This window comes from Eretmochelys imbricata, chromosome 4, assembly GCF_965152235.1.
Source record: "Eretmochelys imbricata isolate rEreImb1 chromosome 4, rEreImb1.hap1, whole genome shotgun sequence".
Taxonomy (NCBI): Eukaryota; Metazoa; Chordata; order Testudines; family Cheloniidae; genus Eretmochelys; species Eretmochelys imbricata.
The window spans coordinates 100,010,893-100,026,487 of NC_135575.1; the positions used below are offsets into that span (position 1 = coordinate 100,010,893).

Here is a 15,595-nt window from a genome sequence, read left to right on the forward strand (position 1 = left end):
TTATATCTTAGTCTAAGCCTCTGCCACTGACTCATGCTTTGGGATACAGGTTCTCCAAACAGTCATATCATTTGCATTCTCAAACTCTCCTCCTCTTACAGCACCGCTTGTCAGTCACATACAGTGGAATATGCATAGGGACCAGCACTCAAAGAAGAAAGGGAAGTTACTTATCCTTTGTAACTAATTGACCCTACTTTCAAGAATTCTCCGAGACAGGCACATGGAGCACGTGTACCCACTGTGAAATTCAGATAAGGATCACACATCTCAAAGAACTCTAGTTTAAAAGGCTAAATAACTTCGCTTTTATAGCCCTCACAGTTGTGGAGAAATGCCTGAAAGAGTGAACCAGGTGCATCGTAAAGGCTTAGAAGCCAGAGGCAAATAAAAAGAACCCAAAATGTATTACTTCTTAAAAATCTCATGATTTTTAAGCCAGTTTTATGATTTGGGGGGGGCATATTCATGATTTTTGAAAGCTGAGGATTGGCAATACTGGAGACAACAGGCACAATTTTAATTACTAAGCAAATCACATGCACAGACTCGTAGCTGGGACCCAAACTCTGGCTTTTCAGTTTTAAAAGCTGCCACTGAAGCTGCAGGAGAATTCCCTTAGCTGACAGAGAGATATGTCCCTTATCATTTCTGTGGACAGCAACTAGAAGGCACAAACACAGACTAGAGCGGGAGAGTCAAGAAAGCAGGCCTGAATGTTAATAGTGATTTAGATAATTATTTCTTAGCATGGGGCTAGCCAAGGTCAAATATTCATCCATAACTGGATTTTTGCTGGAGGGTAAGGAGATAAAAGCTTGAGAAATCATCTGTACTACATACCAGTTCAACATGGGATTAGAAATTAATCTCAGATCACTTTAGGTATTGAAATATATCGGCACTCTTTCTCCCCCATCAAATTCTATGTCCATGTCTTTGACTCTGCAAAGCCTGAATAAGTTAACAATATGGAAATCCTTTTGATAAGGTTGTGTCAGTTCCCTGAGTAATGCTTGCGGTATCAAACAAAACAAAACTGGTTTGTAGCTGCTGAGCATACATAAAGTAAAATTAAGGAAGAGTTATTATCCATCTTAAATGTGAGATGGAATGACATAAAATTGATTTTCTAGGCTATTTAAGAGCATAACAGATGACAGATGTGATGACTTAATTTTCATGTAGGTTATTTTGGGGGATTTATTTTTAATTTGAGACTGTTTGAGCTAGCCCTCCAAACCTGATCTTAGAAGGACTCAACTTGTTTGTTTTGAATAGGCAGAGTAGGTTCTCTCTTCCTGCATGGGTTTAAAATGTGTAAAGTTTTAAAACCGATCTTTACATTCTGCACTGTTTGAATGAAAGTGTATTTTTGTTTTTTCTTCTTTTACAAATAAGACAGCTGTGGATGCTCTTTGATTTGGAACAAAATTGTGGGAAGTATTTGTAAGCAGTCAGATTTCACATGATATTATTTAGACCAGAGGTTTTTAAATGAGGATCATCATGGCCCCCGGGGCGTTGTAAACAGGTGGGGGAAGAGAGGGGAAAGACAAGACCGCCCTGATCTCATTTTATTAAATGGGATGGGAGTCACTGCATGAGAAGTGGGTTCTGGGGCGGTCCCAGAATGGTAGTTTCTGGTTTAGATACCCTCATGATATACATTCAGACACCAAAATCTGGCTTTCAAAAACCAACCTATTTTCATTATTTGGCATTTTCCCTCACTCCTTCGCTTTCCCTTCTTTTTCCTCTCTTTTTCAGTGACATTGACAATTTTTAGTTTTGTTTTTTCATTGAAAAACTGGGGGGAAATTCAAAATTTCCTGCAAAAACCAACAATCTTTTCCAACCAGCTCTACTTTTCTTAGGGCATAATTCTACTTTGTGTGACTATTGTTTTGCTTATATGTGTATATTTCTTTTTCTCATCCTCTCATTTAGAAAAAGGACAGTTTGAAACTTACTCTGTATATCATTTGGCACAGTACCACAATTTTCCACTGTTCCATTAAATTGCTCTTCTTATGTAAAAGCAAATGAAAGGGGTTGAGGGAGGGAAAGTTCTCAGCTCACACAAAATAAAGTCAGCATGTTAAAACATGGAAACTTGGCTTCTCTCCTTAGTGTCCATTTAAATCAGTGTCTAACATTGTTCTTATGAGTTCTTTGTTTTTGCCAATTGAAAAACCACCATATCCTGTTGTACTTTGGTTGTTGAAAGTGAAACAGAAGATTATACCAACAGGAGAAGAGCAGTAGAGAGGGAAGCCCTTAGAAATATCAAATTACTTTTGCCTTCACATGCAGCTTAAGCAAGATATCTTGAATGCCAAATGGAATTGGATAACAAGTGCAGTGTGTGGTCTTACAGAATTAACGAGTCCATTAAATTGCACGTTTGCTTTGAAAATGTCTAAAAGTGACATCTCATTTCTCAATGGATTGGCCTCCTCTTTGTATCAAGACTTTCAAGAGTCATATCTGCTTAATGTGATGGCAAAATTATTTTACTGCCTTGCTCCTGGTAGCCCTACAGATCCAACACACCTAAGAAATAGGGAGCTGGATCTGTTCTTCTTGTGCATCAGTAACAGAATTATTTATTAAGTTCCAACCTGTTACTCCTTTGAAAATCTGTTGATTGTAATGGGATTGCACAGGTGTCATTGAGGCTTAATTTGGCCTGCTAAATCTGATAGTGATGTTTATGAAGGACAGAATCTATCTAGACTCCCAGAGCCAGGCTGATATTGCATGGCTGACAGTTAGATAAAATATCTTTTTATTTTATCTGAGCACATTTCAATGAGTTCACTGAAAGCCAATAAACCTGCTGCCCTGGAGTGTCATTTTTACAGTCACGTTAGAGCAAACCCCACTTTATATTAGAAGTACAGTACTGTGCATTCATATTTTGGAGTATCAAATTATTTGAAATATATATTTATACAGATCAATGATTCGTTTCACTGCTAGTATAAGCAGGTGTGACATCACTGAAGTAAATGGAGTTGTGCCTAATTCTGCATACTGTAATTTGGCTTTTTCCCTGCCTTTTAAAAAGAGAAAGCATTGTAAAACATTTAATTTTCTATATTGAATCCTATTTAAACTATTTTGGTTAATGCACAGCAACAAACAAAAACGACAAACCTTTGCACACTTTCAACTTTCCAAAAAGGTTGCTTCTAGTCCATCAGATTAGAGTTAATTGTGTTTACAGGACAGAAAGATAATCTACAATAAATACATTGTATTGAGAGAGTAGAAAGACTTTTTTAAAGCCAAAACGTAGTAAACACAAAAATGGTTAAAATCAGTGATAACAGGGAGAAAAAGACACACCCCTAGCTGAACCATGCAGTTCAGGAGACAGCATCCACTCATTCACAGCTGTATCCAATCAGCACAGCCGAGCACAGTGAGTGAAGAGAGAATGAGGGCGGCCTGATGAAGAGAGTGGGAGCGGACAGGATTTGGTTCAACTTGATACAAAATGAATGAGCTACCATTCCCAGGAGTATTCAGCACAGGTCGTTGAAGTACAAGTAAATGGCTGGATCCAAGAGCAGTTTGCATCATCTGTACATTTAAAGGGGAATAGGACCATGCAGGGCATTGAGTTGGGTGGTTGTATCTGACGTGCTTGGCATTAAAATCCTGTTTGCTGCAATCAAAAAGGTAAGAAACTTAAAAAAACCCAACCCAACCCTACTCCTCCCACCATATAACCACAATGGAAACATAGGAGTAGCCTTTGTCTCTCTCTCACTGTATTTTCAGAGCTGTGGTACATTAGTTTAAAGATCCTGTGTAGCTGCCTGCTAGGCAAATGACAGCTTCTAGTGTGACAAAGGCAAGTCAGATTTCTTTTCTCAAGAGCTGACACTTAACAACCTTCAGAAAGGCATTGTAGCAGAGATGTGGGAATATACGGTATGCTGTAAGTATTTGTTGCTTCTCCCCTCCCCCCTTCCTTCCCCTTCAGATGTTGCTCATTTGAGCGGTAAACTGATGAACATAGCTTAGACCTTGAGATGCTTGATAGATTCGTTGGTCAGTGTTCAGTTCAGGATTCCTGTTCCTAAGCTGGCTGCAATTGCCGACTTCATGGTGACCTGCCTAAATCTGTAATTCTGTTGTGCCTGGGCATAGTTTGTTTTTATTGCCAGTGCTGTGTTAATAGGCAAAAAGATAGAATAACAGTAAATTGCAGAAAGCTCATTTGCAAAGGATGACATAAATCTGTGTGTGCTACTTCATATATATAGTGCCTATGTAATTTTTTTGATAACCCATAGCTAACCATTATCCTGTTTTTCAATAGATCTTTGACAATGGAGATTATTCATTTCTAATTCATGAGTCTTTGATTTTGAAATTTTATAGAGCTTCATAAAGAGTGAATATTTCATAAAGATGGAAGAACCATAACCCCATCAAATTCTTTGTAGACATTTAATGTACAGTATATGTGAGACAGTTTATGGCTCTTTTGACAGAAGAAGAAACTTAAATGATTTAAACGTTATGTATTAGCTTGGGTGCTCGGGGACGAATCTCTGCTTTCTCAAGCCCATCTGTATTCCTGAAGAATTTAAAACAGGGTGAATTTCATTGATTTGATAATTGCTGTACAGCTGTGAATCCTCATTACAGTATTGGGTAGGGGGAGGGAAAGGCAAACATTAATCTTTTTTTTTTTCCCCACCTCCACTTAACTCAGCAGTGTTACTCTTCAGTTGGGTTTGTAACATGAATTGCGGAACCTCTTTGCTTTCCTAATATCTGCTAATTTTTGTTTCCTCAGTATAAAGGGTATTGAGCATTTCTGAGGTTTGGTTTAGTTCAATAAAACATGCAAAGAGGCTTTTCTCTCAAAACTATGACTTTAATTACATTTTTGTAGCTGTTACTTCATGATTGACATCATTTTAATAACTTTGGTTGGGAGGGGTACTGCTATTTATCCCAAAAACATTTCTTAAGAGAAGAGCTAGTTTTAAATTGTTTATTGGTAAAATGGTAGCTTTATTTCTGTAACTTGGATCTTTTCAATAACAATATTGGTTTGATATATCTGAAAAAAACAAACCTATATGGCAGCTATGAATAAAAATTTATATTCAACAATAAACAGAAATAACCACACCTATAAATGTTTTAAGTATTTCTCCATTGTATTATTAATTAGAAGGGCCAAACAGCAATTGAAACTGTGTAAATTAATATTTAGATGATTAAATATGTATTGATAGACTACAAATTCTTGGAACTGTTACAATGTTGTGTAAATGTATTCAGCAAGGTTTTTCCGGAGCTGTTATGCTTTAAGATAATGAAATAAAAACTACATATAGTAGTGGACCAAATTCTGACCTCATTGAGACCAGTGTAATTCCAGAGTAACTGCATTGATTTAAGGGATTTACATGGCTTTAATCCAGATTTACTACACCAGTGTCACAGAGTGCAGAATTTGCTCCATTGTATTTTGAGAGGCCTCTTCAGAACCCTTATTTTTTTGGCTGAAACTGGTCCATGTCAGATTTAAACGAACCAGTTTAAACCAGGAAATAAAAATCCATGAGATATATTCAGTTTGGTTTCTCCATTATGGGATGTAATTAACAGGTCTTTGACATTTGTTTTTGGTACCTGACAAAGAAACCGACACTAATAATTTTGGTTGTATTCTGTGGCATGGAGGTTTTGTCTGATTAATGCCTATACAAATTTCTAAAATAGCTGCACTGGAGGTAAATGTGTTTTATGGTTGAATCTGCTAATCTGTCAAAAATAACACTTTAGCCATCTGAAATGGAGTTCTGCTGAATTGGGGAAAGGTTGTCTGCTATTCCTTGTTAATTCTTTTTCTGCTGCCAAGACCCATTTATTTCCCCTAACAAGCCAAACTTTTTATGGTCTGTTCATATTTAATTACAGAGTTTCGTAGGAGACAGGAAACATGCTATTCTATTACGTGATGAATTCTGGTGGTATTGGGTGACCTTAGGCAGATGAAGGTACCTTAGATATCAGATGATATGCAGCATAGGGCTAGAAGTGCACTGACTGCTTCGTTTGAGGCACTGCATTCAATTTCTATAACTTAGGAACTGTGGTTGAGGGGAACTCCGAAAAAATACTAGAGTAATCTTATGCTGCTGTTCTGTAATTATTAACCTAGGAAACTTTTGGTTTATAGAGGCCCAGCAGAGGAGCAGTTGTGCCACATCAAGTATCAATATGACATTTAGCACCCAAAATTACCATTGTGACTCTGCTGCCTTGGTGTAGTCTTTTAAGTATAGAATTAATTCATTGTTCCATTTTGGCTTTTTACGTGATTTCATGCAGCATGTGTCAAACAGTTTGAGATATATATTTTATTTTAAAAATAGAGCTTGAGAAGGTTACAGGGTTTCTATGTAGGATATGATTAAGAACATAGGGCCAGAACAATATATCAATTTTTAAGCAGAAATCCCTGTTGCTTCCAGTGGGAATTTTTGCTTAAAAATTAATGGCACAATCCGGTCTGTAGTCAAAGGGGGATTTTTACAGCAAGAGCTACAGACATTGATTTACTTGATTTTAAAATTTTTTGGTGGGGAGAGCTCTGAGACACAGGGCCAGATGCTCAGCTGCTGGAAATCAGTTTCTTTCCACTGAAGTCAATGGAACTAATGAGGTTGAAGCCTGTAGAAAATAAGGTTAGAAAACTGCCGGACTTTACGCTCACACACAAACAACAAAACAAACAAAACTCTAAATCTCTGTTTTCTTTTCAATGGAAGCAAACTTATTTCTCAAATATGTAATAGATCTATTATGGGCATTAGTTGGTCTCTAAAGAAAAGAATTTTGTCCTGTGTTAAATTTTGAAAGAAATTTAAAGATTACATTGTTTCTTTTTTATTTGTCCTGTTGTGTTTGGCTGTTAAAGAGTGAATCCATTTTGTATATGCATTTTGCTGTGTCAAACGCTATTACAGTTCATAAACAGTTCATGTATTACAAAACCATAAAGATACATTCTCTATACTCCGTAGGCTGGCTTTGGAGGAGTAGTGTATGAAGATTCACATCTATGCATTTAAGCAAATAACATTTATGAGCTTATAAATCCTCCAGTATTTGGAAGTGCAGAGTATTTCAGTTTATTGGTATCTTTCTGGTAATGAGGTGCCCAGAATTGGAGGCAGTATTCCATGTCTGCTCGTAGAAGTTATATAGAGAAGGGACTGTAATCAGCTAGCTTTGGTCATTCACTTCCTCAGTGTTTGTGGCCGAAATATATATCAGCTCTTTTCACTGCCGTATCACACCGCAAATGCAAACTCAAGCCTAATATCCTCTCTGTTTCAGAATTTACTGCTTTCCAATTTTCTCCCTCACATTAAGTGTCTGTGTTACAGTGTATTCCTGCTTGAACCCTTTAGGGCCCAGTCCCATCTCAAAGTCCTGCAGTTGTTCCTAGTCTGACTACTACTACCCTTTGGGCTGAGATGCTCCTCACCCCTGAGTTTAAAGACTGAGGAAGCAGGGCAAGATCCTGCTGTTGCTCTGAAGGAGGGATGACAGGCTATATGGTCCAGGTATTGGGGGGCAGGAAGGTTACTTCTCAATCTCCTTGAAGACAGAAGATTGAGGAGGGGAAGGGGAAGCAGTCAGCCACAATCTAGATGGGGTACATATCACTGGGCCCACTACTCAGAAGATGACAGAAGTTAATAAGCAGGATCGTCCTTACCCATACGCAAAGTACGCAGCTGCGTAGGGTACCAGGAAATTTGGGGCACCAAATTTCCTGTTGCCCTGCACAGCTGCGTGCTGCTCCAGCCCCTGCTCTGGCTCTTGCCCAGGGCCCTGCCCCTCCCGTGCCCCTGCTCCGCCTCAGCCCTGCCCCCACTCCCTTGAGCTCTGCAGCCGGGCTGGGCCTGCACTCACCAACAGTGGGAGTGCAGCAATCTGGCCTCAGCTGCACCACCGGTGAGTCCTGGGGGGGGGGGGGGGGGGTTTCCTGTTGCCCCCTAAGCCAGCGCTCCCCCCCCCCCCCAGCAGAGAGCTGGGGGCCAGCCCACCGGCTTTTCCCCACCCCACCCCCCGCAGAGGCCTGGGGGCTGCGTAGGGCCCCAGAATTGCTAGGGACGGCCCTGTTAATAAGGGTGGAAAGGTTGAGGAGGAGGAAGAGGGTATAATGAGCTGTAAGTGTTGTCTGAACTCATTCATTGCTGGAAATTATCAAGTGTTAGGGCTTTCTTATTTACTACAGTGTGGTAGAAGATAGTAGTTTTTCTTTTTTTGAATGTCATTGTGTGAGAACATCAAAGAGATTATAAGGAGCGCCTGTAAAGCGTTATGGCTTGGTTAAAGGCTGGGGCAAGGAGACTGAAGTTTGATTCCTAAATCTTTATTGGATCAAAGATGTTACTGTACACAATAGTGTCCGGTTTTTGCAGTGTAGTTAATACTATGCAGCATCACATTCTCACATTTTACCATGGATTGTCTTTGTCTACTATATGTAAAGAACAGATGGTAGAGAGGGTAGTAAAAATGTAAGAATAAATATAGAACCAGAGACATTTAAAGGGTTGGTTAAACATAATTAGGGCCATGATCTGCCATGGATCTATAGGTGTTCTGCACAAAAGACAATGAGAAGGTATGGTCTTATTTTCAGTGTGTTAAACGTACTGATAATCTAATGAGCTAGCATATTCTTTATTCAATCTTGTTCGCTTTACCAAAGAAGTCTGCATAATTAAACTTCATTATACAGAAAAAACACTTTTCTCCCTCAGATGCTGTGCAGGAAGCTATCAGCTTGTCCTATGATATTTCTGTGAAAGTAATTAGCAAAGAACTGTTTGTGTTCCATAAATGTCTATTATTTTTAAAGCAAATGTGTATCTAAATGGACACGCAAGCTGCAATAAAAGATGTTATCAGTTGTTAACAACTGACAATAATTAACAATTATTGTTAAGCGGGAGAACAAAAAACACTGAGCCGTAGGGTTTGGTTATCTTTTTAAGCATGCTGTTGCCATATTCACCTTTTCTAACTGTGCTTAGTCATCTAATTGTACATCCAAATGTAGCTAACACATTACATGTGGTGTCATGATTTATTTTAAGAAACGAATATGTTTTTCCCACCTTAAAAAACAAATTATTGAGAAACAGCCAGTTTTGAATTTTTGGGGGGGAGGGAGAGAGGAAGTCATTTTGAAAATCTCTATATATGAAAAGTGAGTAGTTCTTTAAGTAGTTTTGTAGTTTACCCTTATCACTTTTCAGTTTATTAGCTGCACAGTCATTTGAGATACAGTGTAGATTTGATAAATATCCTTAATATCTGGAAGAGCCAAAAGAGGATTTAGAGCAAAACATAAATTATTTAATATTTTAACCACTTTCTTGCTAGTTTATTGGTATTGATAGCACTCTCTATAGACTGATACTGCCATCCCTAGCAAGCAAAACTCCTATTGACTTTGTCTATAAGGTGTGTAGGATCAGGCACTTAAAACTCAACCAGTAAGTAATATGGAAGACAGTGTTTCTGTCCTTTCTTTTTACATTGTTCTTCCCCTCTCTCACTAATGATTTTCCTCACAGTCCTGCCTCCTCCACCATTCATTTCTCCATCTTGTCCCCAAGTCCTCTCATTGATGCCTTTGCCTTCCCAGAGCTGTCGCAAACCATATTAGAATTTGTCTTTTGCTACTTCAATTAGTTCCTTTTACCCTCAGCTTGCTGACCTCCATAGCTGAATAGTGCTTGGGCTTGATCTGTAAGTTAGATATTTTATAGCTGTGATCAGAAGTAGTTTTACATCAATCCCTTTTATAAGAATTGAGTTACAAAATTGAGGGGAAATAACCTCAATACCACTCAATCATCTCTCTGCTTCTGCTCATGTTTCATGGAGGACCTCTCCTGGGAGAAGGTTCTACGTCAACAGTATCATGATTCTTCCCCCGCCCCACCTCTCTCATCTTTACTCCCTCCTTGGGCCCCAATATGAGTTCCTCTCCTGGAGTTCCACAGGGTCAGGATTCCATAGGTTTTACGACTGGACTACCAAGGGGTGGAGCCTCAGTGATGTTATCCTCTGGGCGCTTTGCAGAATTTGATCTGAAATCCAATTGAGACTTAAAGCTGCTTGAAAACAGCTCTTGGCAGTTACTGCCAATGACAGCACAGCTTCTTCAGAGGAAAGCAGCAACTCAAAGAGTCTTTCTCTGAACAGGATGGTCCTTTCCCCTGAGATCCGCAGGGTTGGAAGTCTGCAGCTTCTTCCTCCTCAGTGGGTCCCTTAATCTCTTCCCTCAAGGGAATGATATGTCAGAAATTCTGCATAGGGATCTTTGCAGAGTTTCTTTGATTTCTTCTTGCCCTCCTATGTTTGTGGGAGGGCATGATTTGCTCCTTTTTAAAAATCAGTCCCCTCAGTATGGAATACAGTATACTCCTGTTTACCCGAAACCCTATTATCCAAGCTTCAACGTTATCCCAGTCCCTTCCTTGCCCCCCATTCATCTCATGCTGGAGGACAAGGAAGGGATTCAGATAATGCAGAGTTTCGGATATTAGAGCGGAGATCCCCGGTGTGGACTGCGAGGAGGAGAAGGCGGCTACCCTGCTGCTGAATGGCTCTAGCGGCAGTGCAGGGAGCCCTCTGCAGCCCCTCTGTCAGTGGAGTGAGTGAGCGCGCGCAGCTGTATCAGTGCAGCTGTAGAGGTCCAGTGACACCCGATCCCTGCAGGTGCAAGGTGCCAGGAAGGCTCTGGTCCAGGAGTGATGAGCAGAACAGAGACCCCTGGCCAGGACTGCAAGGAGGAGGACCTGAGCTCCCAGCCGTGGGGGAAGCCCATCCCGCTGCTGAATGATTCCTGACCTCTCAATTAGCTGAACTCCTGATTTCTTGAATAAAATCCGTATCCCCCATGCTATTCAGATAATTGGGAATATACTGTACATAGAATACTACATTCAAGATTCTTCACAGCTGCTCTTATAGCATCATAGCTAAAGCTGAGCTGGTCAATTCATTCTAAACATCTGCTTTCAGACACTTACAACCTTCTGTGGAATCTGCCATTAGAACTGGAACTTACCATGTTTGCTTTTAGTTTTGGGGCGAATTTCTCTGAGAAGTTTAAAGAGAATTCATTCGGCCATAACTGAGCTATCCAAATGTGAAAGAAACACATAGACAGATACAGTCTTTTTTGTGTGAATTAATTCATAGGTTACAAGATGTGCTCAGTTTCTGCACAGACACATAGGATTCATTTGAAAACTACAATAAGGAATTCTAGTGATTAAAATGAGAGTTGGTCCCCCTTGACTTGTTTGTACTTTAGCATTTTAGAGAGTTCCATGGTGAGAATACCACTCATTTATTTTTGGCTGAAAGAAATTAAACAATCTATTATTTTTGCCACCCTTTACAGATTTTCCTTGTGCCTTTTTTCTTTCCCTTCCATGCTTTCTGCTGCAGTGGTATTGTCTTGTTAAAATATTATGTGAAATTTCATGTTGTATAATGGTAGAAGAATTAACAGATTCAGTTTCAAGGACTTACGTACCAGCAGATCAAAAATTTTGCATCCAATTACCTTAAGTATGTTTAAATTTTGCTCTATCCCAGAGGCACCTTTTTTCTTGTTTTTTTTTTCCTAAGTGTTATTTAAAATGAAAAATAATCTAAATTTTGGGTCTGAGAGACCACTTGAGTGCACCTTTCAAATGAAATTAAAATTTGGGTAACTCACAGAAAATTCAGAATCGTAATCATTTTTACCTTTCACATTTTTAATTAAAAACATATTGATTATTTTTCAGATGAAATGTGCATTATTTTTCTTCTCTGATTAAATCCTGAGAAACTAGATTTTTTTTTCTTTCAAATTTTGAAATTCTGGGTCACTGAACTGTTACCATGGTCATTGTCTATAGCTGGAAGTCTTTTTGATATTAGAAACATTAGGAGCTAATTTAAATCTCTGGGTTGTTAAAAGGGTTTTGGTAAGCACAATGAGGTCCCTATTATGTGTGTAAAGCCAGTGGGCAACAATCAATAAATTATAGCACTGTGTAGACGGGGAAGAGGAATGGGCGGAATCATTGATGATTGGAGAGAGGGGTCACTCCTAGATCCCACTGAGAAGATCCTAGAATCTCCACCCCATAACAATGGGGCTGATTCAAACCCTTCCATTTTAAAATTTCAGGCTACAGCTCAGGGAACATATTTTCCATTCATAATCAAATACAGATTTTCTTCTCAACTTCATTGCCCTCAGTGGCCACAATGTAGCACATCAAGGGCCAAGAAACTCCCAGGCCACAGGTGGGACGCTGCTGTCTATTGATATTGAAGGATATAACACTGCGTCTGATGATCCTGGAAATGAAACATTTTTCAATGACGTCATCATCAAAATACAACCGCAAGGATAATTTTTAAATCCCTGTATCGAGCTTTGTAACAGCTCTTCAACATCTGCTTCATTCAAGAGCAATCTGTTTATCTTCAATATGGAAAATAGGGCAGAAATCAATTTCTGATTATGCTCTAAAAGCAACTGAGATGAAGACTGGAATTTAATAAGAAGTTGCAACCTTCTTTTTATGCTGACAGTTTTGCCCTCTGCGTAACACATAAAGAACAATTTAAAGAATGAAGCCTGGATATGTTCCTCCAGGCAGATTTAAACTTCTAGGTCCATAAGTAAATGCTGTGAGTGAAGAAACAGAAGAAAAATGACCTAATAATGGCTACAAGTTTGTATGGGGTGGGGGGGATACATTCGTGCTTAATGCTATTAATTCTACGTGAGAAAAGGAAACGGCAAACTATTCTGTTCCAGTTGCTGATTATCCCATCCAACAAGTCAGGAAAGTATGACAAGAAGGTCTTTGCCACTTTCTCAGATAGTAAAAATGAAATGAAGAGAAGGTGCAAACTCCTCAGGTGCATTCATCCTAAATTTCTGTTGTATGGATGTTAAGCACACTACTCAAACCTCATTGAGAAAGTAGTAAAACGGAACATAGTCCTAAAGCACATTGCAGATGTTCACGTGTCCTTCCACAGCTACCTTTAAAATCACAGTTGGTTATTTGAAAAAGGATGATTTATTTCCCCCTGCTTCACACTGACACTTGGTGAAACTATCAGGAACATTGTTTCTACATTTTGCATTCAGCTACCTCAGTGCCACATATAGAGGTACTATAATTTCTCGACTCCTACTTGATATTATTTTGTTTATACATTTCATTAGTATTTTAGGATTTCATTCGTGCTTTTGGCCACAGCATTGCACTAGGAGCTCATGTTCATTTGATTGCCACCATGAGCCCCAAGTCTTTGTCAGAGTCACTGCTTCCAGGGATAGCGTCCCTCATCCTATAAGCATGGCCTATGTTTGGCCATATATCTAATGAGTACAACAGAGTATTACCACAGATAATGCTGAAGAAAAAGAGAGACACCAATTTAGAGGGAAAGTGACAACAAATGACATCTAAATAGTAAACATCTATCTTAATATGCATACATGCAAATATCTGATTTGTACACGTGCATTGAGTTAGGCATCCGCAAACCTAACCTAAAACCTGGCCTAAAATGCATATGCAGGCCCCTCTGAAAATCCTAAATTCATTTTCATTTCTCTTCTTTCTTACCCAGCCCTTGCTGTGTGAAACATGTTTTCCTCTTTGCCTCTGTAAGTGCCCCTTGTTTTCCAATAGGATAGAACCTGAAATCATGCTGAGCCCTACATTCATTCTGTCCCTGAAGTTGTACATTGTACATGAACCTCACTCAAATGGGAGATCAGTCTCCCTTCCTTGAACGAGTTCTACCCTTTTGGGGGTGAGAATGAGAGGGGATCTATTCTTTGGGCAAGAGAGTGGGATCAGGAGTATCTTAGCAATGGGAACAGGATGAGCAAATGTAATCAACAGTTGATTGTTCTTTAGGCCCCACATCTCTGGCAACCTTGTAGTCAAAGACAACAGATGAGACCTCTCATCCTAGTGACATCATTCGTTATCCACATAGAGGCAATGTACATATGTCTAATCTAGGTTCTAAATGCAGTCAACTCACCGGTAACTGGCTTGGGCAGTGGTTCTCAAACTATGGGTTAGGACCCCAAAGTGGGTCACGACCCCATTTTAATGGGGTCGCCAGGGCTGGCTTAGACTTGCTGGTGCTGAGGGCTGAAGCCCGAGCCCTGTCGCCCAGAGCCAAAGTTGAAGTTCAAGGGCTTCAGCCCTTACAGGCCCCCTGCCTGGAGGGCTTCAGCTTTGCCCTCCCCATTCCCCCGAGCAGTGGGGCTCAGGCTTCAGTTCCCCGACCTGGGGCTGTGTAGTAATTTTTGTTGGCAGAAGCAGGTCGTGGTACAATGAAGTTTGAGAACCCCTGGTCTTGGGCAATGTCTGTTGTTTTTCTCACACAGCCATCATTTGGCTCAGAGGAATGGAGCTTTCCTGTATAGAAGTGTGTACTTATCTGCAAATTCCCACTCCATATCTTTTCTCTTCTGGTTATGGAAAGAGCCTAGGAAGCAAACAATCCTGGCATAGTAGAGGAAGACCGTGGCCACACTTCCCCAGTGACCCAAGTGTCAGGGTAGCGAACAAAATCTGAGTAGAACAGTTGTGAAGACACGCCTCAATGGACATTTGCCCCATGCATGTGAGCTTCATTAAGTACTGGTGGGAGATTGCCTGGGCTGCAGGACCCTGTAATAGTAGGGAAATAACTTGAGGGAGGTGACTGAAGAGAAGATTGGGCTGTCAGTTTTGCAAGTTTTTAACATTTGACAGGCCAATGTAAACGCTTGGCTCCCCCATCGTCTCAACCTCAACCTGCTAACGCTTGTTAAAACTACAGACTTCCTTGTTTTCACTAGGATTTTACCCCATGTTCGTTATAACATTAGCTAACATGAGTTAAGAGCGCATCCTTTTCCTATTGAAGACCCACTATTGGACCACTGGACCCACTAGCTCCAGTAGCCAGCAGTCACCAGCTCCAGCATCAGTGCAGGTCTGGAAGAGGCACTGGAATACAACAGCAATTACTCCTGTTCTGAGCAGCATGGGGTTCGATAGCAGTGCTACAAAGTGCCAGCAGCTCTAGGGTGGCTTTGACCCTCAGCAGTGGCAGCTATCTAGGTGGATCCTGGAAAATCTAGTGAGGGGTGAAGGGCAAAAGGCAACAACCAATGAAGGAGTGAACTAGCTACATTTTGTCTGCTTCTGCCTGGCCTCTTTCCCTTCCCTTCTCCCCAGCCCCCCACCTGTTGAGAGCTATTGGGCTGCAGTTGGGAAATAAAAAACAGCTTGGGTTAAATCACGTTAGTTTAGTATTTGTTAAAACAGCTTTGAAGCTAAAATCTATGCTGATTTACACCACTTGGCTTCTGTGGGGTTTCACAGGGGCAAGTTGGGGCAGAATTCAGCCATGGATGTCTCAGAGGGTGTAATTTTCAACTGAGCCCAGGTGACTTTGATTTTCAGTGCTACTTGTGCTCCTAAATCATGAGAGC

At 40.2% G+C, this 15,595-nt stretch overlaps 1 protein-coding gene across 1 annotated transcript in view; it reads left to right on the forward strand.

The window, feature by feature from the left end:
• The window catches only part of APBB2 (amyloid beta precursor protein binding family B member 2), a 285,381-nt gene that overhangs the window by 239,706 nt on the left and 30,080 nt on the right, over nt 1-15,595 (forward strand). The window lies entirely within an intron of this gene.